We start from the raw sequence: 24,554 nt of genomic DNA on the forward strand, positions 1-24,554 counted from the left end.
CGCCTCACTGTGTGCTGAGTGTGTTTCAATAATTCACGGATTGGGCTAAATGCAGAGACCAAATTTCCCACACGGGATCAAAAGATATCGAGATCGAACTAGCGTAGCCTACTCTAATATGATCAGCCATGCACATAATTGACAGAGAGGGAAATATCAGATGAGATCAGGAGGTTGGCCTATCAACTATTAATATCGCACTGTCTTGTTTCAGAAAAGTTGTCTCAGATTTAAACGACTGACAAAATAGGCTATTTGGAAATAAGATTACATAAACTGATTCGCTATACCCTGAGGGAGAAACGAGAATGAACCACTGTCTACGCAAAATGCGTTGATTTTATTTTAATCCATAAATGTACAGTAGGCTAAGGCGTGTCTATCAGACGGGCGTATAGAGACTTCCCGCCCCACGCCATCCACACACCACAGTCTGTGGTACGGTCCTCTTGTCAGTATTCCGGGGAGGGCCCTATGTGCGTTGGGTCGTCTGGGTGGGACAGAGAAAGTCCAAGGCAGTAGCACGCAAACCATCGCGTCGGGAAACTGTACCGAATAAGGGGGGCAGCACGAGCCTGCATCCGAGTGACAGATACACGCCACTGCTTGGGCATCCCGGCTTCATAGCCTATAGTGAAAGTTGCACAGCGGGTGTTGATATCTCACCCCATGAGCAAGGTAAGTCATAGATTTTTATCACCCATTTATTCGTTTTCATTTATGGGTCAAACCATTGTTTTTCGACAGAGAGCGGTTTGCAAGGAAAGTCTCACGGGTGGAGGAAAAGATGCATAATTTGCCGTTCGCTTGTCCCTCGCCAATAGGCATGCTGTTGCCTATGATATGACGACAATGAATGATTTACTAGCAGACCACAATGCTCTCAGTAAATATGGTCCGTTTTCCATTTTCCTTATCCTTATGTTTAGATGCGCAGTGAAGATTCAGAAAAATGATTTGCACTGGAAGGCAGGATGGCTGCCGCGGTTGCTTTCCTGACTCTATGAAAGCCACGGCTTCACAGAGTAGCCTATTCGTTCACACACATGCTGTAAAATAATTTGGTCGCTATTGTAAGGTAATTTTTGCCATAAGCCTATAAGGTGTTTTCATAGGCTGCATGTGCTCAATGCATGGACACATCCTATCCATACAGAAGGAACCGTTATGAACCAGCCGGCTGGCCATGGAAAAGGACTCGTACTGTAGGCTCAGTGCAGTCTTATGTGCTGTATCCTCATGTAGACTGTGTGTTGGTTCATGTTTAAGCCAAAGTTAGGGTGACAGTGTAAACATTTTAGGTTTAAGTAAGTACATAAAACAAGGTAAGGTAAACATGAATTAAACTAACTGCGTGTGCGTGATTGCTTATTTAAAATGTTTGACAACATGCCGTAGCCTATTCAAACACGTGTATTCAGACTGCGTTATTGGTTTAACACGAAATAGCCAATGCAAGTTAACAGTTTTTAAAATCAGAAATTGCTGGCAACTTTGTGCTGAATTTGTGTGTTTTAGCCTATTTGGGTTATGAAGTTGATTCATAGCGTAATACTTTACGCACAACGTACCCTACAGTCTACATAAGGGTCTCAGGTCGCGTCATATAGGCTATAAGGTTGGTGGATCAGGGTTGTTTGATCAGTCATTCAGTTGGTCATTATCCGCAACCCAGTCTACATTCAGCTTACAGATTTGTCCTCTTTGGGTTAGGCAGACAGACTGTCAGAGGTCAAAACATCTTTGTACTTTCTGTCAAATATGGAGGGAGGGGGCGTTGACACGCTTGGACTCTCTATGGCAGTGTTGGCACGTGCAGGCCTACGGTCTCCCTATCCCTATGGACCATAGCGAAGACTGACTGAGCTGAGGTGCTACGGGGAAAAACGGAACCAGAGCAAATGCACGGACGCGCGCGAATACACACGATAGCTTGGCTTGGCAGACCATAGAGATATGAAAACCCACTTTAATCTTGTTCAAGAAGGTGGTCAGTGTATTAAAATAGGTTGTCACAGGCTGTCAGTGGTCATCTGTTCAGAGATTTGGATTGTGAGAAATAGGGAATGCCATGTCTTGCCGTACTTTCTAAATCTAGATGTCACAAATAGCTATAATTATCATGAGAGCCCTGTCTATTTTTAGTTCAAGAAATTACAGAAGACCTCAAAGATAGTGTGAATCTGTAATATTCATCCCCTACCCCATTCTCCTTCTGTGTCTCTGTGTGAGTCCATGAAATGGGTGCTAAGGAACTAGGACTGTCCATCTGTTTTATGAATGTAATGAAGGAACACATTTCAGGCTGTCTCATGCGAGTTATTTCCAGACCAGTGGCTATTTTATGGTTAAGGAAGTTCCTTAGGAATAGTGGTTAGTGCTTGGAAAGCCATTGGGTCTGTAAGATACCATTTTAAAACAATTTTCCGTCATTCCTACTCTTTACTGTATAATGTTGGGCTGCATTATCTATTACACCATCTCTCTGTTTATTGATCTCTCTCTTTCTTTCTTTCTCTTGTTTCTCACCAAGTGTCTCTTGCCCCTTTTTCTGTGAGCCTCTGCTGTTTGCACAGCAGGCTGCTGTGAAGTGGTGCCTTCTTTTATCTTTTAGAGACGTAAATTATGTTTTCCTCCTAAGGAGGACCCTCCTCACAACAAACAACACTTTCTGCAACGTGGTCAGCCTGCATGTGCTGTTGCCTGAGTTTTTGGCAGCCTTGAGGCACACAACCTGGTCCGGGAAGTTTCACAGCAAACGCTGTGTATATACTTTAAGTCTTCTTCGTGGTTCACTGCACTGCTAAAACACCCCTGAATGAAATGTTATGTTCTTCTAGAGCTTTTGGAACACAGGGAATCACCCAAGATGTTTGCTTTTGGTCTCGAGGACCAGGATTATGAATCACTGTTGTCCCACCCCAACCTTGTCTCACTCATTGCGCGAGGCCTTGTGTGTGCACACCCTGGAAAAATGGAGCACCCTTCTCTGTACGCCGCACTGCACCGCACTTGAAGTAACGCCCCAAAGAGCTATTTCTTTTCTTTTGAATATTATTATCTGTAGCCACAGAGTGACATAGAATTATGTTTGTTTCTCACCATCTTAAAAAAAGAGATAGAGAGGGGGGGGGGGGTTGTTGGCAAGAAGCCAGAGACTCACTCTGACACATCTGTCCAGAGTGTAAAACACGAATCAAGTCGGTGTGGACCAGCGAGCTGGCCTTGTCGTCATGGGAATTGATCTATGAGCTTTTATTGCGCAATAAAATGCCTTGCGATGTGCAAGGTCTGTCCTCTCTCTCAGGTGCTCCGCAGGTGCTGCCGCCTCAGCGCTCAGCTGCTGTAAAAAGAGAATCTTAGGCATTTACAGCTGTCACACTGTAAACAAGTGCCTGCAATGGAAAAAAACGGGTTCCGTCAATGTAACCTCAACACTTGTGGAAAATTCTAGCAGTTGCTGTAGATTTCCTGTACAACCAATTGTTGTTATTTATGTGTTGGTTTATGCACTGGTCATGTGTTTTGGATATGCAAACCAACCAACACAAATCAGTGTAAGTATATATACTCTTTTGATCCTGTGAGGGAAATTTGGTCTCTGCATTTATCCCAATCTGTGAATTAGTGAAACACACTCAGCACACAGTGAACACACAGTAAGGTGAAGCACACACTAATCTCGACGCAGTGAGCTGCCTGCTACAGCAGCACTCGGGGAGCAGTGAGTTAGTTGCCTTGCTCAAGGGCACTTCAGCCGTTCCTACTGGTCAGAGTTCGAACCGGCAACCCTCCGGTTACAAGTCCGAAGCGCTAACCAGTAGGCCACAGCTGCCTTCAAATATAGCAACATGCACACATGAGGGGGGAGGGGGGGGGGACAGCTTCCTCAAAAAAGAAAAAAGAATGAGCCATCAGGTTCACTGCACCTGGCTCTCCCATACTTCACAACAAGATGCCACAAACACCAGGTCATCAGTGAATGGAGCAGGGCCATCATAGGCAGTATTAATGAGCGGGGGCAAAGACAGTTGGGACAAGGCCAGGGGGTGGGGTAGCAAGATGGATGACTGGAGTGGTATAAGGCGATTATGCTAACAAGGAGAAGGCGACATTAGAAGGTTATTGTTATGCTTAAGTGACACATTTAATGAGTTTATGTTATTATTTTATTGTCACTTTTTGGTGTGATCTCGTTATCCACTCTAAGTTGCCAAGACTTCCTTGCTGGTCTTCCAGTTCAATGTTGGTCTACTGTACTTCTGTAAAGACTGCCGAGTCAGCAATATGATACTGCAAGTTCCACTAGAATATTCCTTGGACTGTAAAACTAAAAGTCTGCTACTTAAAGCTCGAGAACCTACTTTAATTCCCAATGGAAAGAGAAAAACATCCCGAGGTGAGTTCCTGCAAAAGCATCTATAGTTCCCAACAAGTTCCTTTAGGACAAAAAGCCATGTGATAAGGATAGGGGAAATGAGCTCCTGAGCATAGCCATTAATAGTTGGCCACCAGTCTAGGACCAAATATTACAACTTATAAATCAGCAGATAAGGTAAGGTGTTTGAAGGGTCAAGGTCACTGAACAAGCCATTATGAAAATGTATAGATGGCAGTGACCTTGCATGGACGTCACAAGGACGTCTGGCAGTCTGTTAACAGCATGCCTGTGGGTAATTGGACAGATATAGTGCCTCCTGGAATGACCTTTCTCAGCAGCTGTGAGGTGATGGAATGAAAGGGTGCAGACTGTAAGACCCCCCATTCTGATCACCGTCGGGTTAGTGGAAGGCGATGAGAGGCTGTGGTCATTGGATATACGAGACATCAGATGTAGACGTAGTTACTCAGAGCGAAGGTCACCCTTTGGTCTTTTGGTGCGAGTGCTGCCCGGCTCTTTGGATGAATGGGGATAGTGGCCTTTCCTGCAGGGGACTGTGAGTTGATTTTTAGTGACTCCGACCTGCAGGTATATAAATGGCATAACAGTGTCCTGTCTTCTCAGTCCATATTTAGAGAAACCTGAAGCTGTTATATGGATGGATCTAGCCCTCCAGTTTACTTCTGGAAGCTGTTTGACCAGGGTGGATTTTGACACCTTGCACAGATTACTGACCAATGTGTTAAGTATGCACATTGATTCAGACTATTGACCCACTAGAGTGTGGTGTTGACACTAGATTACTTTTTTTTGCTTGACATTTTATTATCTTCTTCCTCTTTTTAGATTAGCGGCCTAAATATGTGTGTGCCTTTGTGTTTTAAGATCGTAGATATATGTGCTCATGACAGCACACACTGCCAACAGTGTAGACCTACCTATACACCTCAGTGTGCTGTCCCCTGATATATTTGAGGTCATTTAACCTTGTTCAACTCATAGACTGTATATAGAGCTATGGTTCAACCACCTCTCTCTCTCAAAAAAAAAAACAGCGAGACATATCTTGCAAGGCTGTGCTTACTGTAAGACAACAGGCCAAACTTCTCATGCACCCTCTGTCATCCAGCAAATATGGAAATGCCAATATAACATCCAAAGCACTGTGGAACAACAGCCATGAAGCCATGCAAATACACTATAATTCAATTCAATTGCAATTAAATATGCCGGCCTATGTTTATACTCAAGCTCATTTGAATTTTGCTGACATTAGTCTTACAAGCACTGATAACCCTCAGCTATGAACACTAATTAGGGTTCTCTCTCGGGATTTAGATCTGCAAACAAACCTTGCTAATTGGGTCTCCCTGACCATAACCTACTGAAACTTCCTACTGTCACTAAACTTTCCCTGTTTGATGAAGAGAGTCGATCCTTAGATGCTTTGGTAATAACAACTTTAAACAAAGAATTGTTGTTGTTGCTGAATGTTTCAGTTATTTTTCTTTATAAATATCTCTGTTTCTATTGTACTAAAGGGTACACAACAACAAATACTAAGTAAACAAACAAACATTGTATATTTAATAATAATAATTCGACAGAATTTCACAATCGCATCCTTACAAGGGAGATAAAAAAGAAAATGGGAAACATCTAGGTTTTTTTTGTTTTACCTTTTAATCTTCACGCCATGGTACTGTGACCAACAACACAACAATGATATCACACATCATCACAATGTACATACAGATTTATGTAGGTGAACCCTGTGGCATTCGGATGCCAGTCCTAGTTATCTTGTTACCAGGGTGCATACTAGCCTGGAAAATCCAGACCCTGGTAATCTAGAAAGATTAAGGGTCTGACCACGAACAATGTAATGGCCCAACTCCAGAGGCGGCACCAAGCATGCATTTGAAAATCTCACTGCACGCAATTGGATAACACTTTACGGCCAATGTTTACTCGAATGATTCCGGACTTCGACGCAATTGGATAACACTACTGACCTCCAACGTTGCAGCGCTGTCATCATCAGTTTAGCTTGCCTCTGGCCCGCCTACATCAGATACGCCAATTTGATTGGCTCCACGGGATGCAAGGGGTAAAAGTAATGTGCATCATTGCTCATTGCCAGAGTGTCTCGCAGAGACAATTCCATTGTGCTCTCGCGAGAGAATTTTGGATTTTCAGGGTAGGTGCATACTGGAATAGTACCTGCAAGTTCCCCAGGAATCTGAATGGCAGCTGTGCCATGTTGTCCTTTTTATCTAGCTGAAATGATGCAGCTTGTTGTGCAAAAGAGGAAGCACTTGCTTTCCAGTCAAGCTTGTCGGAGAGGATGTTGAACAGTTTTGTGCTGAGTTCCTCTCTCACCCCTCCTGTGGGTGGGGGTACCTTTCTGTGTGTATTCCAGTGCTTAACCACAACTTCCTGTACAAGGGCGCAGTACAAACTACTGGCTGCACGCTCTGATGCAAATGGAAGTGTCAGGTTGTCCTCATGCCCACACACACCGAATGATACAAACCTCCTCCTCTTCCTCCTGCTCCATCTCCTCATCTTCCTCCTCCTCCTGGTCTTCCTCCTCCTGTTCCTCCTTCTCCTCCTCCTCCTCCTTCTGCTGCTCATCTTCCTCCTCCTCCTCCTGCTCCACTTGCTCCTCCTCCTGTGCCTCCTGCTCCTAAGTCACTCCTCCTCCTCTTCCTCCTCCTCCTCCAGCCTCCATCCCCTTGCTGTCTTGCCTCGTCTTCTCTGCTGTCGCCTGCTACGTACCTACAGTACCTGTCTAACCAGGTGATGAAAAGAGGTGCTCAGGATGAAGGTGCTAACCCCCCACAGCCCCACAGCCCTTCCTCTTCTTGTCCATCCTGTTAGGGATGTTTGTTTGTGGCAGGTGGAAAATCTGTCTGGCGTAATTAGTGGTTTGAATGTCTGCCCTAGGTGAGTGTGTGTGTGTGTGTGTGTGTGAGAGAGAGAGAGAGAGAGAGAGAGAGAGAGAGAAGTGAAATGAACATCATTTGCCTCTTTTGCCCGTCCAGCATAATCAAAATCTGTCATCTTCATCTCGGCTCTCCATCAGTCAGAGGGAAGCAGAAGGAAAGGCCCACATTCAGAGAGAGCGGTCATTCTTGCATAGGCAACTGGTCAACTGACCTGGTTAGCTTAAATACCTTGATGGGAAGCCATATCCCCTCAGCCTGATTCAGAGATCCCTGTGTATGTGTGTGTGTGTGTGTGTGTGTGAGAGAGAGAGAGAGAGAGCGATGTTAAGAGTGCTGACTTCCTTAATCTTACATGGCATCGAACCCAACAGTTCTTTTTTTTTAAGAACAGCAGCTAGTTATGTCATTCTCTGGCTGTGATGTTATCCAGCCAGTCTAGCCCTCCCACACAACACCAATAGGGGCCCCAGCACATCAACCCCTTGCTGTTCCTATCCTCTCACGGAGTATATGTCATAACACTCAATGACTGGACCTGATTTGTAAATACTAAATTGGGCCTCTGGAATGCAGTGGATGGATTTTAAGGGATATGCTTTTGGCCAGTGTGTTTTAGGCTTGTTTTCTTTTGGTAGGTATCACAGGCTGCAGCCCCTGTATTGTTGTCGGCTCTGTTGGTGGCAGGCCTGTTGAAGGCTCTCTTGCCAGATTTTGTCCGGCATCTCCATCTCCAGAGACCTTATCTCAATGTGTGTTTGTGTGTGTGTGTGTGTGTGTAGTGCTAACCTAAAATTCACCGGCAATATTGCTGATGCACAATGGGAATAGCATTTTGAAAAGGTGTCAAATGTTTTTTGATGTTAATTGACTAAACTGACATGGTCTGCCACTTAATGTTTGTCTGGGAACTCGGGATTTGAAACATGGTCCACAAGCCAAAAAGCCTACTGTTGACTGTTAAAGACTGCATTTGGTGCATTCGGTACATGGTGCATTGAACCTAACGTCCTGTAGCAGTTTGGTATGAATATGCGTACCTTTACACCCCTAACAAACACACACACACACACACACTTGTGACACAACTTATCAAATAATTGTCTCAAACATCAAAGCAAACTAGTCAAATGTATCACTTAAGCATAAAAAATAATCCTACAAATGCTGTGGCCTACCTGAAGAATGAGGCCATTAGTCTTGCAATGTTAACTAGATGTACCGCAGAGCGGTACAAAATATGACCGCCGCCAAGTCCAGCACATTTTTTCCACAAAAATAAATCACGCTGAAAGGCCTATATGATTCTAACTGTCTCACTAAATTGCATTATCCACACTCAATTCTCACTGGTATCTGGACAACAAGTACCAAAACATGATTAGTTCATAGATTTCACATGTAAAATTAATTTTATACAACCCCACCCCCATCTTGCCTGTTCATAATTCTGAGAAATTCTTGAATTGTGTGCCTGTGTGCGTGCACACGTTTATGTTTATGTGTGTGGGTGTGTGTGTGGGTGTGTGTGTGTGTGCGTGCTTGTGTGTTTGTCTGCGTATGTGTGTTTGTGCATATGCATGCATGCAGACATATGTCTACTGTGTGAGTATGTGTCATACGTATGATTACTGTGAATGTATGTGTGTGCGTGTGCACATGGAATCGGTTAACATGACCCCTGGAAGCAAACATACGGAAAAAATTGGTCATCCTAGGCCCTACGGTTCTCAAGATATTCACAGAAAACGGTGTCTGCCCTACCCTCCTTTCGGGGGGTCCAGTCCAGCGGGGGGGCTACAGATCAAAACGAAAAACGATGGTTCCATGCTATCCATGTGGGGTTACATGCCCACCAAGTTTCGTGTACCCCGGTCTTTCAGTGTCCCCGGAATCCTTGTTGGTGTATGGTCACTAAATGTACACATAAATTATTTTATTGTAAGGCCCCCCATGAACGAAAGTTCACAAAACTTGGCATGCATTCGGAAGGTGTCATAATGATCTTACACTTTCAATTTTGTGCAGTTTTGACCATGTCAGCCAGAGATATTGTGATGAAAACACCTAATTTTGGTGGCGCTATACATGAAATAAGTGGTAATGGGATGGGTTGACATGCCCCCTTAAGACCAACATACAAAAAAAAGGTGGACCTCCTAGGTCCTACGGCTCTCGAGATATTCACAGAAAACTGTCTCCGGCCACCTACAGGCCAGTTGGTGTATAGTAACATAAATTAATTTATTGTGTGGCCCCCCATGAACGGAATTCCACGAAACTTGGCGTGCATTCAGAGAGTGTCATAATGATCCTACACTTCCAATTTCGTGCAGTTTTGACTATGTTAGGTCACAGATACCTGCGATTACAACACCTCATTTTTACTTTTTTGTGTTTAACTAGGTGACGCTATACATGAAATGAGTGGTTATGGAATGGAACGGAAATTTGGACATGCGAAAAAAAAAAAATAAATCTGACTAAACCTATATGACCGCCGCTTCGCTGCGCTGCGGTCATAATGAGACAGATGTATGCTCTACATGTTTCGTCTCTTATTCACTCTCTCCTGTGCCCCGCTCTCTCTCTCTCTCTCTCTCCCTCTGTCTTTCTCTCTTTCTCTCTGTTGTAATCCATCTGCCCTCTCAATACTTGATTAACGTAATCAATCCACTACTGAGGAGCAATGATCACGCTGGGCTTTCGTAAGACTTCCTTAATCCAGCCCGGCCTCTCGGGAAGGCCTGCTGGCTGCTGCTGTCACTCAGAGCACAAGGCTATATCCTGCTGCCGTTATACAGTGTGTGATCCTGGCGCTAACATCACCTAGTCAGTATTGCTCTGGTCATCCCAAGGTCATCCATGCCAGAATCTTGAGGTCAATTACCCAGAAGCTCATGCACTGTTGCACTGGAAGCTTGCATGCTATATAGCATAGGCTATAAAAAGTAATATTGTGTAAAATAATGTAGTTTTCAATAGAGTCCAAACAGTTACAGTCAAACTGCAAAACATCATGGTCAAGGGGTTGGTTCGGGTTGATCTGATGCAGTCAGATATTCATTATATTTGGGAACATTATTGTGGTAATTGGGTGTAAATGTGCTTGGAAATAATTATGGGAGTATTTGACTGTGACGTTACTAAGTTCCAGTTCAATGCCCCCTGAAAGGGAGGCCCAAAAGTAGGGATGTGGATTCACCCTGAACGCAGTGCTGTGGTCAGTGGCGCGCCTTTGACAGGTTGCCGATGGATTGTCGAGCGAGGCCAAGCCTTGTTTGTGGCGGATTTCACCATAATCACAGTCTCGCTCCCTAGACTCTCATTACTCTCATCACATTTGATCCTGCATGGCCAGCGTGGCCTGAGTTAGGTAACGCTAACCTCACCACTAATCCCAGAATAAGGGTTGCAGCTCAAATTGTGGGTCAACCGTGCTAATTGCAGACAACTGTGTTATGTCAGGACTCTATGGTAAATAGGACTCCTGGGATGAAGTGGATGAATTTTTGAGGGATGATGTGTTCAATTATTATTTCATTATCGAAATAGAAGTACGGTCAAGTGTACCCATGCTAAGGTTGACATTTGACCCATCTCCCTCTATTCAGCCATACTTCAGCATATCAATCAGTGCTGTCATTCCTTAGGCTTAATATAGTTTATAGTTATATTAATAATAACTATATTAGTATAGTGTATTACTAGTATATTAATAGTTGCCTATATAATAATCATATAGGCTACCGTATGACGTATAATAAAATAAGAATACAGTAATAGAAACTAGAAAAGAAAAAAATACACCAGATAATGAGACTGGTGAGTGAAGTGATCTGTGAACTCTTGGTGATGGGGTTGACTCTGCCCTGGTCACCTCAGCAGGACACTGGAGCCTTTCGTCTGCCTTCTGTCAACACCCAGTCTCCGGATGTGTGTGTGTGTACCCAGTGAAAGTGTCATACTGTTAAACACAAAAATGATTTACTGTACCGCTGCACTCAGGGTGCAACCTGATAAAGAAGGCATTGCTGTGGCATGCTGTGGGTGACATACTGTGGCCCAAACAGCCGTGTGTTTGGCTGGAAACAGAACGCTTTGTGATTGGTTGTGTTTTGTTTTGGAAGGGAAAGAACGGCCAGGGCCGGCACTGACATGTTGCGAAGGCAAACTCATTAGGGCCCATTTTCATCATCGTTTTTCTCTCTCTCTCTCTGTCTCTTTTCTTTCTCTCTCAGTTTGGTAAAGCTCATTAGTGCGGGACCGGACGCTAGTGTTAGCTCGCAGCCTCGGCCAGCTTTTAAAAACAGATCATTACTGCGGGCCATGCTGATGGAGCTTGCGAGGCCTTACCACCCCCCCAGCCGCCCCGCCCAACCCCCCCCCCCCACACACACACACACACACACACACACGCCCATACACACACACACGCACATACACACACACTACACTCCACTCTCTCGCTGCCGTGGCGTGTCGCGTGTGCTGCATTAACACTTCACGCACACCCAGTATGTGTGTCTGGCATCAAGGCACACGCATGCCAGCCGGTTCACAGGCCTGTTGGCGCTCGCCAGTGTGTGTGTGTGTGTGTGTGTGTGTGTGTGTGTTTGCATGTATGTTTATGGAAATGCCATGCAATGTTACGTGTATGTCCACACATGCCACAGATAGCTGCACACATGTGTGCATTCGTGCATACTGTAGATGTGGTGGTTGACTGCATCCACTGTGCATGGAGTATGAAGATGTGTCCGGCTGACATACAATCAAAGCAGCCCACAAAGGATTTGAGAGGCCTGGAGGAGTCTCTACATGCCTGGCGATGAAAAGTAGAGACTCATGCCTGATTGGCCAGCTTTAGGCCACAATGCTGTCGCGGTACACAATGGGGTTTTCTGGGCAGCGAGTAAGTGACACTCTATACGCCTCAGCTCACCCAGTCACTGCCTACAGCTGTAATTACAGAACCAGCCCTAGCGCAGCCAGAATGTAACTATATGCAATACTACACACACACACACACATACACACACACATACACGTACATGCTAATGCATGCTAATGTGTGCTTGTGATTACAGATGCACACCCACCCACACACACACAACCACTCTTTCAAGTAGATAAACATACCTGCAGAGAATAAATGCACACAGACACAAACACACCCACATCTATGTGTGATGAACTTCCCCCATGACTTCCCCCATGTTGATAGCTTTAAACAAAAAAAAACAATAACACATTGTTTTAATCAGTTTTTTACACCTCATTGTGTCAAATACAGTTTGCCAATAGGAACTCTGCGGGGAAATGAGACAACTCGCAAGGGAGGGGGGGTAGAGGGCTCCATGGGTCCCATTTTACTCCGCGCCAGTAATTTACTCTAATTAAATTAGCAATTAAGACACCCACACACACAGGCAACACAGAAGAGATCAAAAATAAATAACCTGAAACGGAGCCGTGTGTGTGTTTGTGTTTGTGGCTTGCACCACGCATGCACCAGCGAGTGCTTCACAGAGCTCCACGGGAGATTTTTATTTATTTTTTTTGTAACTCAGCACTCTGTAGTGTTCTTTTTTTTTTACTCTGTTTTTTCCTCACAGTATAAGGCACCGTTAAAAAGAGAAAGATTTGCTGGGACTGACCTACATAGAGCACATAGGGAGTGGTGGAGAGGGTGCCACGGCAACTAAAGCTGAATTTTAATCAGGAGGTGCATCATTGTGGAACGCCATACCGTTAACACACAATCAACTGAATGTGTGTATATGTGTGTGATTGTCTGTGTGTGTGTGTGTGTGTAAGGTTTATATTGGCCATGAAGAAAGGGATGTCCTCTCATCTCCTGTGGTGATGCAGGATTTCAGGATGGACAGACAGACAGACAGATAGATGGATGGATGGATAGAATTTAGCAAAACACATAAACATTGCCCATTTATTCCCAAGTAAACCACTCTTCTCAGTGTTTCCCACAGAATTGAATTCTATTTGTGGTGGTAGGTTTGCAGAATTAACTGTTTTTAACAAATTAGCGCAGCATGGTTATGATGCAGGTTTAAGCACAATTTAGCCAGTGGACTTTTATGACAACAATTGCAGGATTGTTAATGTTTTCTTTAAACATGCATGTAGGTTTGTTGAGAGACAAGGGTAGGCTGTCCAAAGGTGCACATATCTCTACAATGAACGAATTCCATCCAATTTAACGTACAACATGTAAAGTCATTGTGTGGTGGTCAATGTTGATATTGTGGTGGGCCGCCACAAATAAGTCAATGTATGGAAAACACTGCTTCTGAAAGCCAAGGGAACAAAAAGCTTACCCGATCACACCGCAGCCTTTAAAGTATTATCTCCCAACATGTCGCTCATTTGTCTCTGGCGTGTGAGGATGCTTCTACTGTATGTGTGCTATGTCCTGTGTTGTCTTTTGTATTGTGGCTGTGGCAGCTTACCCTTTATCCGAAACAAATGTCTCCCTCGGGAGACCTAATAAAGTAACCTTGAACTTTGAACTTTGAACCTTGAGGTCGATTGGGGGGGATTTGCCCTCGGGGTACCGCACGTGTAGCCGCCACTCACTTCCTGAACTACCTTGCATTCCTCCATGGCTCATTTCCTGTGAGTGTGAGATGATGCTGGAGACATGCGATGGTCTCCCCTCATGTTTGAGATGATGAGCCCAGAACTTTTCTTTAAGAGTGATCAGGCAGCATGCATCCAAATGCATTTTCCAGATCTCCAAATGCATTTTCACTAGTATTGCTGCACTTTTCTCTGTCTTTTTTGGGAAATTCCAAGCTATAAGAAGGCTTCTGGCAGGATGCAAGATACTTCTGGCATTTTGGACCATTTTACAATGCAGGTTACCTACATGTACATTCATTGCGTGTATGTATGTGTGTATAAGGTGCATTGTGTGTACATCGTAGAGCGACAGAACCGTGTATTGACCGTAGTGCCCAATAATTCAGAATGAGATCAGTGCTTTACTAAAGTAGAATGAAGAAAAGAGACACATTCCTATATATAATCCGCCCCTTTGTATTAACCTCATAGCGGAAGAAATTGTGCAAAATCAATGTATGAACCTTGGCTAATAGACGGGAAATTATGGTAAACAGCATTGCCCCAGTGGATGGAGGTTTAGTGCTCTCCATAGAGGTGCTTGTTTGGGTCTGTGTAATACATCACTTACTTGTCTCTCTTATTCTCGCTCTCTCTCTTTCTTAGTAGTCTTTCTCTCTCTTATTAGTCTCTCTCTTTCCTAGTAATCTCTCTCTCTCTCTCTCTCTCTCTCTCTCTTTCTGTGTGTGTGTGTGTCACTGTATTGTCTCTTTCTGCCCTTTAATTACCTCATGTCTCATTTCCTCTGCATCTTCCCACATCTTCTTTGTTTACATCTCTCACCTGGCTCTCTCTTTCTCTCTCCCTCCCTCTTTAATGCCATTCATCTCTTATGTCTTTGAGTACGTCAGTTACACCTCTCCCTTTACCCCTCTGGCTCTGGGAATGGTATTTGCTTGATTGGCTAGAATAGGAATCAACCTCTCTCTTTCTCTTTCTCTCTCTCTTTCTCTCTCTCCTTCCCTCCCTCCCTTCCTCTCTCTGAGAGCGTAAGTCTTTGAGTCTGGTTACAGTAAGAAGTAGGGCACGGCCACTTGTGCTGGCTCCTTCTCTGAGGTGCCTGGTGCCAGCCCGTTGGATGCCATAGGGGCCTGTTGGCAGTGGGCGCAGCTGAAGCCCAAGAAGTTGGCGTGCCATCTTTGCTCAGAGTCGTCTCCAGGTTGGCATGGCCTTGCTACATCCCCCCCCCCCCCCCTACAACCTCCCCCTCAGCACCTCAGTGGCAGGAGCTGTTGTGGTAACACACTGTTCTGTTGGCTGTTTCTCTTATTTTCATTCACTTAAAGGCAGCTTGGTAGTCACTGAAAGGCAATGTGTGAATGTCTTTTCTGTGTGTGTGTGTGTGAATGTCTTTTTCTGTGTGTGTGACTGTGTGTGTGTGTGTGTGTGTATGTGTGTGTGTGTGTGTGTGTGTGTGTGTGTGTGTGTGTGTGTGTGTGTGTGTGTGTGAAAGAAAGAGGGAGGGAGAGAGAGAGAGGCTGTGTGTGTGTGTGTGTGTGTGTGTGTGTGTGTGTGTGTGTGTGTCAGTGTGTGCTCCCAGCCATTGAATAGGATTTATGTTTTCTTAATTAGCAGCAGTCATGGCCTCTGTCTAACTCCTTTCCCTTTTGTTTGCTCCTATTTTAAGGGCTTTTGTTTGAGGTAATTCCTTAGACTGTGGGAAGCCAAGCACACACACACACACACACACACACACACACACACACACACTCACAAACATACATATAACCACAAACACAATTTTGCATTCTGTCCTCTACCTTCTCAGTCCTTGTTTAGCCTTCATACTTTCTTTCTACCTTTTTCCCCTTTCTGTTTTTCTCATACCACTTTCTCTCTCTCCCTCTCTCTCTCCCTCTCTCTGTCTCTCTCTCTCTCTCTCTCTCTCTCACTCCTTTTGCCCTCGGTGTGACATTCCAGTGAGTTCTCTGAAGTGGCCCAGTAATGGCTGCGGAGATGAATTGAGATGCAGCCCTGTGGCCAAGAGTGCATCTATCTTTCTATCTTTCTCTTTCTCTCTCTCTTTCTCTGTATAAACATATAGATTTAAACGTATATAAAATAACCATAGATAATAGAGGACAAGAAAAAAAGAATAGAATGTATGTATCTCTCTCTCTCCCTCTCGCTCTCTCTTTCCCTCACTCCCTCTCTCTTTCTCTCACCCTCCCAGTCCCTCTCTGTCCAACACCCCTGCTGAGTGAGTCTGCCAGCCAGAATGCAGCCATGGCCCACCAAACACCAAAGAGCCACTCTGGAAGCAGTTGAAAGGGGGAAAAAATCAGTGCCTGAAACCACAACATCTTACTCTGGAATTGAAATGGAGGGAGGAAAGAGTAAACTTGATAGCAAAAGAGTGCAGGTGAGAGAGAAAGAGAGAGAGAGTGAGAGAGGAGAGAGAGAGGGGGAGAGAGAGCGAGAGAGAGAGAGGAGAAGAATTTAATTGCAGAAATGGCACCAACTTGCACCAATGTTGAACTCCCTTAGTTCTCACGCTTAGCATCCCTAGGCTTAGCGTAGCCTTAGCCTAGCAGTGATTGTATTGGAGTGAATGAAACTACAACAGCGAAAAGGTCATGTTGAGCAGTTCAGTGTGAACACGAGCCATGGCTTATACAGCACTCTTCAATACGTCGTCCCCAGTGCTGCTAATGCACTTGGCTCAACTGAAGGGGAGCAGCAGGCTCACCCTGTTATGAAATGTCACACACACCCTCTCCTCATGTTCCTCATGTTCCTCAGCCTCCTATGAACAGTATGCAGAGGCATGACTAAGAGGGGGGAAGTAAGAGTGCAGGGCGTTATCCAGAGATAGTCATCTGTCTTCTCTCAAGGGCAGTTGGGGGCACTTTAGTGCTTCACTCGTCATTGCTCCTCGTCCTCCTCCTCTTCCTCCTCCTCCTCCTCCTCCTCCTCCTCCTCCTCTTGCTCCTGCTCCTGCTCCTGCTCCTCAGTCCTCGGGCTCCTATCTAGACCCTGTGCTGAGCTGCGCTGCACCTGGCATGGATCATCTCACTCCCCCAGGCATAGGGCTGCCTGTGGCTGCAGCGCAATGTGCTAAAAGGCTATGACCTCAGAGGAATTCATCACCCTACCCTGCCCGTGTGTGTGTGTGTGTGTGTGTGTGTGTGTGTGTCTGTCAGTTCATTTGCATATGGGCATACAGTGTATGGGCACACTCCTCTGCTGACAGCTTCCGTGTGTGTGTGTGTGTGTGTGTGTATTTTGTGTGTGTGTGTGTGTGTACACACCCAAGTGTCACTGTCACTGCCACTGCTCTTGTGCCAGTTCCAGCTCCGTGTTCCTCGTGAGGCGTTAATCCCCAGGGGACGCACGGCCCCCTGACCTCCCCGGCTTGCGTCCCTTTGTGTCCTGCAGGAATGTGTGCCGTGTGCTGGGGTGGGTGGGGCTCCATGGGGACCTGGGTACGGAGTGCAGCGTGGCCCAGAGTGGGGGCCTTCTCCTGGGGTAACTTTGGGGGAGAGGTTGGGGGTGGGGTGGTGGGGGTTTTGGAGGCATGAGCTGGAAGATGGTACATTAGGTCACAGAGGGGTGAGCAACGGCTGGTGTGTGTTGCACTGACGAATGGGTGAGATGGGGGCAGGTGGTGCGTGTGTGTGTGTGTGTGTTTGTGTGTGTGCGTGCGTGTGTGTGTGTATGTGCTGCACTGCTGTAGGGTTGAGATGGGGGCAGGTGGTGTGTGTGTGTGTGTGTGTGTCTGTGTGTGTGTGTGTGTGTGTGTGTGTCTGTAAGAGAGAGAGAGAGAGAGAGAGAGATGGACAGAGAGAGTGTGCGTGAGAGTGTGTGTGTTTGTATGCGCCTGCATGCATGTGTGTGCGCGTGCGTGCCAGTGTGTGTGAGAAAGAGTGTGTGTGCTTGACTGTATTTCTGCATTCCCTCCTATATCTGGGTCACCCGTGGCTTGGATGGGGGGGGGGGGTAGATTTTGTCCTGTGGCTGGTCTCTGGTTTGTGGTGCAGGGGAAGCTCCACTCTTTCACAGGAGAGAAGAGGTGGTGCAGGAGGATGCGCAGAAGCACATGACCCTTATTGGCTCTTCCCAGACGCTTATCATTGCTGATTGGTTTAAGGGCACATCACTTCAGAATTAGCACAGCGTGTATGTATGCAGTTGTATCTTTACAGTGTAATATTGAGCAGAAGGTTATTGTGCTCTGAGATGGACTGACAGGTGAGATTAGGTGTCAGATTGGTGCACTGTGGTAAAGGATGTAAGTACTGGGGGGGGGGGGGGGGTTGTTTGGGTCCAGGGTTTGACATGGTAATGGTTGCCCGGTTGCCCTTGGCTACCAAAAAAAAGTGGCAACCATACTGTACAGTATATATATATATATACAGTATATTACGAAAGAGAGTGAGACAGAGGGCCTGTACGAAATGGAATGCCTTTTAAGATATCTAACAGGGAAGCGAGGCATCGTGGCAATGCTGCCTTATAGGATACCTTCGTTTTGCCAGATTTTGAAGGCAGCATTGATGTATCCTTCACGCTGCCTTCAACGTCCAAAATTCTATTTTATTGTGAGCAATCAAACGTTATTCTTCTTTCTGGTATCCTGACAACAGCGTTCTGTGTTGCTATCCGGCTGTCCGAACTTTGAAACAAAGTTGGTAGCCGGTACCTTGATGCCTGCTACGGCAAGTGACTCGTTAGACAGCTGAAGACAGCGAGGCAGCAGACAACTGCTTTCCACTTGGGACAGACCCTGAGAAAGAGACACAGAGAGAGACAGTGAGAGAGAAAGAAAGAAACACAGAGAGAGACAGTGAGAGAGAAAGAAAGAAACACAGAGAGAGACAGTGAGAGAGAAAGAAAGAAACACAGAGAGAGGCAGTGAGAGAGAAAGAAAGAAACACAGAGAGAGGCAGTGAGAGAGAAAGAAAGAAACACAGAGAGAGACAGTGAGAGAGAAAGAAAGAGACACAGAGAGACAGTGAGAGAGAAAGAAAGAGACACATAGAGACAGTGAGAGAGAAAGAAAGAGACACATAGAGACAGTGAGAGAGAAAGAAAGACACACAGAGAGAGACAGTGAGAGAGAAAGAAAGAGACACAGAGAGGCAGTGAGAGAGAAGAGATGCTGGGTAAAGATGCAAATAGCTCTACAATGAAATTGCTATGAAATTATGAAATTATTATTTATTATTATTTTCTGGACAACCTTGTTAGGGTGGGTGGCGTGTGTCGCTTAGGCTTCTGCCTAAATTGTAAAGTACTGCAGGAAACACTGATGTCTGGCCTAACAGACTGTATTCAACAGCTTGGAGAATGATTTTATCACCTCAGTAACACAACACTGACACCTTTTCAGATCCAAAAGATACTTAAATATGTTGTAGGTGTTTTTAAAGGAGTAGTAGTTTTGTCATACTGTAGCTTGGTTTGTTTTGTGGGAACCTACCTTTGTTTCCATGGTATTGGAACACTGAAACTGATATGTGGGACAGGAAGTTGTCCAGGACACTTGGGGAAAAGGTTGATGTATTTAGCCTGGAGTTGCTGTAGCGACAGGAGAACTGTGTTCTAAGGTAAAGAGAAGAGGTTGTGAGAGGAGGGGCACACACACACACACACACACACACACACACACACACGGTGCATTTCACAGGTCTCCCTGACACACACATACTCTACTCCGTATTTTGAAATCTCGCTAAAGGAAGTTGACACAAGGAAACGTTGCAGCTTGCTTACCACAAGGGAAGTGTGTGAAGTCACCTGGGGACGCGTTCTGCCTTTACAGTTTAACAGAATAAATGCTCTACTCCTTTGGTGTCTATTCAGATGGATGCAAAGTAAAGCGCTGTGTGATACATTCTGCAAGTGTGTGTGTCTGTGTCTGTGTGTGTGGGGCGGGGGGAGGGGGGGGGGGGGGGTTGTGTGTGTAAGCTCACCTAACTAATGTTATTCAAAAGATAAGAATCAGGAAATGGGAGACAGCTGCTCCTCATATAACACTGATTTTCCTCTCCCAGCTCTCCTCATGCAACATTTGAACTCTGTGTGTGTGTGTGTGTGTGTAAGTGTGTGTGTGTGTGTGTGTGTGTGTGTGTGTGTGTGGTTTACCCATAAATACATCTCCCATTCAAACACTCAAGCTTACTTTCCACTTTGAAAGCCTCTCATCTTGCCCGATTGAAAAAAAAGAAAAGAAAAACCACCTCAGGCAGTGTCTTCAGCCAAGCTCTTGGACACATCTCCTCTGTCAAATAAATGGCTGTCTTCCACTTACCGACTCTATGCCTGGCTCTAATTCCTTGTTGAAACAGAGCCTCTTAAAGCCCAGCCTGTAATGCCGAGTGGCACCGCTCCCCTCCTCACCTAGCGTGTGGCTAAACGTAGCTTTGTGCCTTTGCTGCTGAAGTGTGAGAGAAAGTGGAATAGAACATTAGGTCCAATATTCCAATATGTGGTTTAATGTTCTGCATTATACCCAATATTCTAATATGTGGTTTAATGTTCTGCATTTCTCATTAGTGGGTCACTTTGATACTAAAAGTATGATTCTATGTAATGACTGTATGATATCTGTACTGTCCCTGTGTATATCTGTGTGTGATAGAGATAAGCGGGAATATTATGACTTTGCAGTGTTTCACTGTTCCGCATGGCTGCGTCAGTAGCTATCTGCTCCGGATTGCCAGGTTGCCACTAATCAGGGTCTGATTCAGTGTAGTCCACGTGAGATGGGATGACCAACGCCATCTCCCGTCAGCCTGGACGGATACTCCCCGAAACAAGGAACAGATTGTCTGCGCACACGAAACCGGTCTAAGTCCACGAATCTCCTGAGAGTTACAGATGATTTGAGTACAGGTCTGGGTGGGGGGGATCACCATCACTGGGTTGCTAAATTGGACAATTTGTCAAAATTTTTGAGACCAGTCACTTTACGGTAACCAATCAGGAACATGAGTCTATGAGTTTATGTCTCAACATGTATGTCTATATGTTTCTGACCTATGGGTTATGTGTAAGTGTGCTTTGCAATTGTCTGCTACTCTCTGATACTAACATGTCTGAGTGTCAACCTGTCTCTGCTTGAACTACTAATTGGCATAGGTTGTTCGGAGCTGCAAAGCTATTTGAATCTAAGAAAACATCCGCCTCATCTGCGTTGTTAAGGGAAAGTTAACTTACTTGGCAGCTTTGTCTGTCTGTGACAGCCACACATGGTCAGCAGCATGAGTTGGGCCAAACTAAGATAAAGGTGGGGACACCTATTCAAAACATCCCATTGCTGCTAACATTGTGTGTCAGCCAATCAAAAATACCACAAAATAATTAGAAGAAAGAATCCGTCTAAAACTATAGGCTACATGTTATGTGTTGCAACTAAAGACTGAGTTTGTTTTGTCTTTGTCTTCCCTCCTGTCAGTCGACACGAGGCCTGAGTGAGAGTGTGTGCGTGTGTTGGTCAGCTGATATGCATGAATGTCACATATCTGTTACAGACTGTAACTGAGAATACACATAAGAAAGATGCATCTGACTTAACTGTATTGAATTGTTTTTGTTTTTTTTGCTTCCTCTCAATAAGAGAATCATTTTGGGGTTTTTGCTTGGGATTCAAACTTGTTTGATTTACTGAACTATTTTCAACTAAACTAAAGCCAAGATTTTGTTAAGTGTTTGAAGTCTAATTCCTTCTCTCCTGTTGAGTTGTTCCTTTCCACAAAGGTAAAGGATATTCTGTGGTCACCATTGAGGGCACTCTTGCTGGTACGGTAACACTAAGCTTTGGGTTGCACTCTGTGCATGTTAAATGCGCTATACAAATAAATCTGACTTGACTTGACTTGACTAACACACTTAACCATAAGGTACAGATCTTCTCTGACTTAGCTGTGTGTGTGTGTGTGTGAGTGGTTGTTATCTCTGCACTTGAAGGTCAGGGAGCCAGTGTAAAGAGAGAGTGGAGAAGAGAAAAGACATTTATTACACTTGAATTATGAAGTTAAAGATATTTTATATCTAAGTTCGACCAATTTGAAGGTGTGCTTGTCAGAGGAGTCTTAAATTCTCTTTTATAATTACGTTTTGATGTTGATAGCATACCATATTAATTCAGTCAAGAGTTACTTCTCTTACAGAGGGTGATCTTACAGTCCTGGTTCTGGGATGGGCCTCTGGAAACACCCATAAGGGAGCTGAACACGCAGCAACGGGTAAACCAGAGACTTACAAGCAGACCAGGGCTGTTAGGTTGCTACAGCCCATCATATCTTTTTTTCCCCATGGTGATTCAGGCCCTAGCCCTAGAATAAGATATACTCAGAGAAGCCTGAGATTCTAATATATGAGAGATCTGCTCACAACAAGTAAGGTAACAAACCACCAACATTTGATTAAGTGACTACCCATTGGGAGTAGTCACGCTTGAGTTGTATGACTATGGGTGTAGTTACACTTGACTTATGTAGCCACTGAAGTATATAAGCACTCAGAATGCACTCTTAGAATGTAAAACTCTTTGTTTCAACCAGCTGTGCTGGGTTGCAAAGATTCAATATCATTGGATGATTTTGATCACTGGCTCCTGTCTCATCTTCTTGATTCCAAATTGATTTACCTAACAGAATTGCGAGAGGTCCCGGGATCCCAACATCTGGGGTCAGAACAAGCTTTCTGAAAAACCGTACATGGTGAGGTCTAGGACCTTGGATTTGGAATCCTGAAAGCCCTTGGTTGTCTGAGACAGCAAGGCGAGATGGCTGATCTTCTGACCCCCGGTGACGGGATCCTACTGAAAGGGAATTCTCCTGAGACGTCAGAGCGAGAACCAGTGATCAAGCAAAAAGGTGAACGTTCGGTGAGTAAAATAAAAATAAAAATTAAAAAAATCTCCTCCGGAGGGAGTCGAGGCTATTTTGTAGTAGTAGTTTTTGGATGAAAAGAAACCCAAAGCGAATAGGCTCAGGGGTGATTCATCCTAAATAAGAAAACTACTAGGAGGGCTGTTTGGTAGAAGTAGTCCTATGATGAAAAGAAACCCAAAGCGAAGAGGCTCAGGGGTGATTCATCCTAAATAGAAAAACCTAGGTTTATGAGATCCTCTTGATATTTATAAGGACCTCTACGTAGTGCTCATTGGTGACAGTTTTTCGTGTTATTTGCGATGAACTAAAGTGTATATTTATTATTTACAAGGTTAGCCTCAAATTACATTGATTGAATCAATGACTAAAATGTCATAGGGATCGCAATTGCCTACATCATCCTCCAGCGTTTTATATACATTTTGATATTTGATATCTCCGCCTAGGAATATCTGTTGTTTTAACTAAATTTAGTGAAGCTTTGCAGGGAAAATGAAATGCTGTGTGATGTGCTATAGAGTGTTGGATGCCTGGACCAAAGCATCAAGGCCATCCTTGCTCTCCCCAATCCACTACAAGTCACAGGAGCACATATGCGAGGCGATGGGTATGTGAATTATATCAGATTACATATTCCAGTTTTGGCTTACATTTTCCAGTTATAAATTTAATGAAGGGCCCATAGAAAGTATGACCATTTTGCTTAAATACAGGCTAATTGTTTCTCCAAGCTCCCTGCTCCCCATGCTAATAGAACCTGACCCAAGTTATCCTGTTCCACGTGTAGGCCGCAAACACTAGAAGCCATGCGGACGCTATGTTCCTGCTTCAAGGTAGACACAGATGTGTTTTGACTTGATTGGCTAGGTGTGTAGGCCTTGAGCCCTGCCAGGTCCTGCTTTGAGTGAGGCCACCATACACTATAGTGAGCGACTGGCTGAATGGGCGACAGTGGAAGACATACAGGTTCTGAGGGCAGAGAAGGTTCTGGATAAAAGGGGGGAGAGGGGCACAAGTGGCAGAACTTTTAGCTTGGACATTGGGGGCCAGTTTAGCAAAGTTGTAATCTTACCAACAGCAGTGAATTTATCAAATTGTTGATGCTATAACGCACTTAGCTCTAGGACACAGTGTTATACGCGACAACACAGCCTTGCTGCAGATCATAAGGGGGAGTCTGATTAAGAGTAGTCTGATAACATAGACAGCTAGCTCTTGCAGTGTATCAAGTTATGATTAAATATAGCTTTTTCTTTCATGGAGGATGAGAGGTTGTTGATGTTCACTTCACTATTCTGTTTATTAACAACACACCCACTGCAGTTGTTTTTCTTATCATTGACATGGAAAAGGTTTTTACAACTTGCAGCTATGCAAACCAGTGTCAAGATGATAATGTGGTATGATGACATACATACTAGACCATATCGCTTACAATTATTTTGGATACAGCAATCCAAAAAAAAGTTATGTACCTGCTTATTTGGATCTGACTAACTTTAATGAAACAAGTGTATAATCATTTATATTTTGTGCATTTTCCCAGTGCCACTATTTGATAAAATGTTCCAGCCATGAAGGCTGAAAAAGGGGGACTGAGAGAAAGTGGAATAGAACATTAGGTCCAATATTCCAATATGTGGTTTAATGTTCTGCATTATACCCAATATTCTAATATGTGGTTTAATGTTCTGCATTTCTCATTAGTGGGTCACTTTGATACTAAAAGTATGATTCTCT

At 44.6% G+C, this 24,554-nt stretch overlaps 1 protein-coding gene across 1 annotated transcript in view; it reads left to right on the forward strand.

Annotated features, from left to right (window-relative positions):
- Positions 1 to 506: 506 nt before the first annotated feature.
- Positions 507 to 24,554, forward strand: part of LOC143136389 (fatty acyl-CoA reductase 1) — a 74,468-nt gene continuing 50,420 nt past the window's right edge. The window contains exon 1 of the mRNA XM_076297086.1: positions 507 to 678. The gene's annotated coding sequence lies outside the window, so the exon portion shown is untranslated. The remainder of the gene's footprint in view (positions 679 to 24,554) is intronic.

This window comes from Alosa pseudoharengus, unplaced genomic scaffold (assembly GCF_046254945.1).
Source record: "Alosa pseudoharengus isolate Yale_2024_CS ecotype anadromous, Long Island Sound unplaced genomic scaffold, YU_APseudo_1.1 YU_APseudo_1.1_scf_20, whole genome shotgun sequence".
NCBI classification, from domain to species: Eukaryota; Metazoa; Chordata; class Actinopteri; order Clupeiformes; family Clupeidae; genus Alosa; species Alosa pseudoharengus.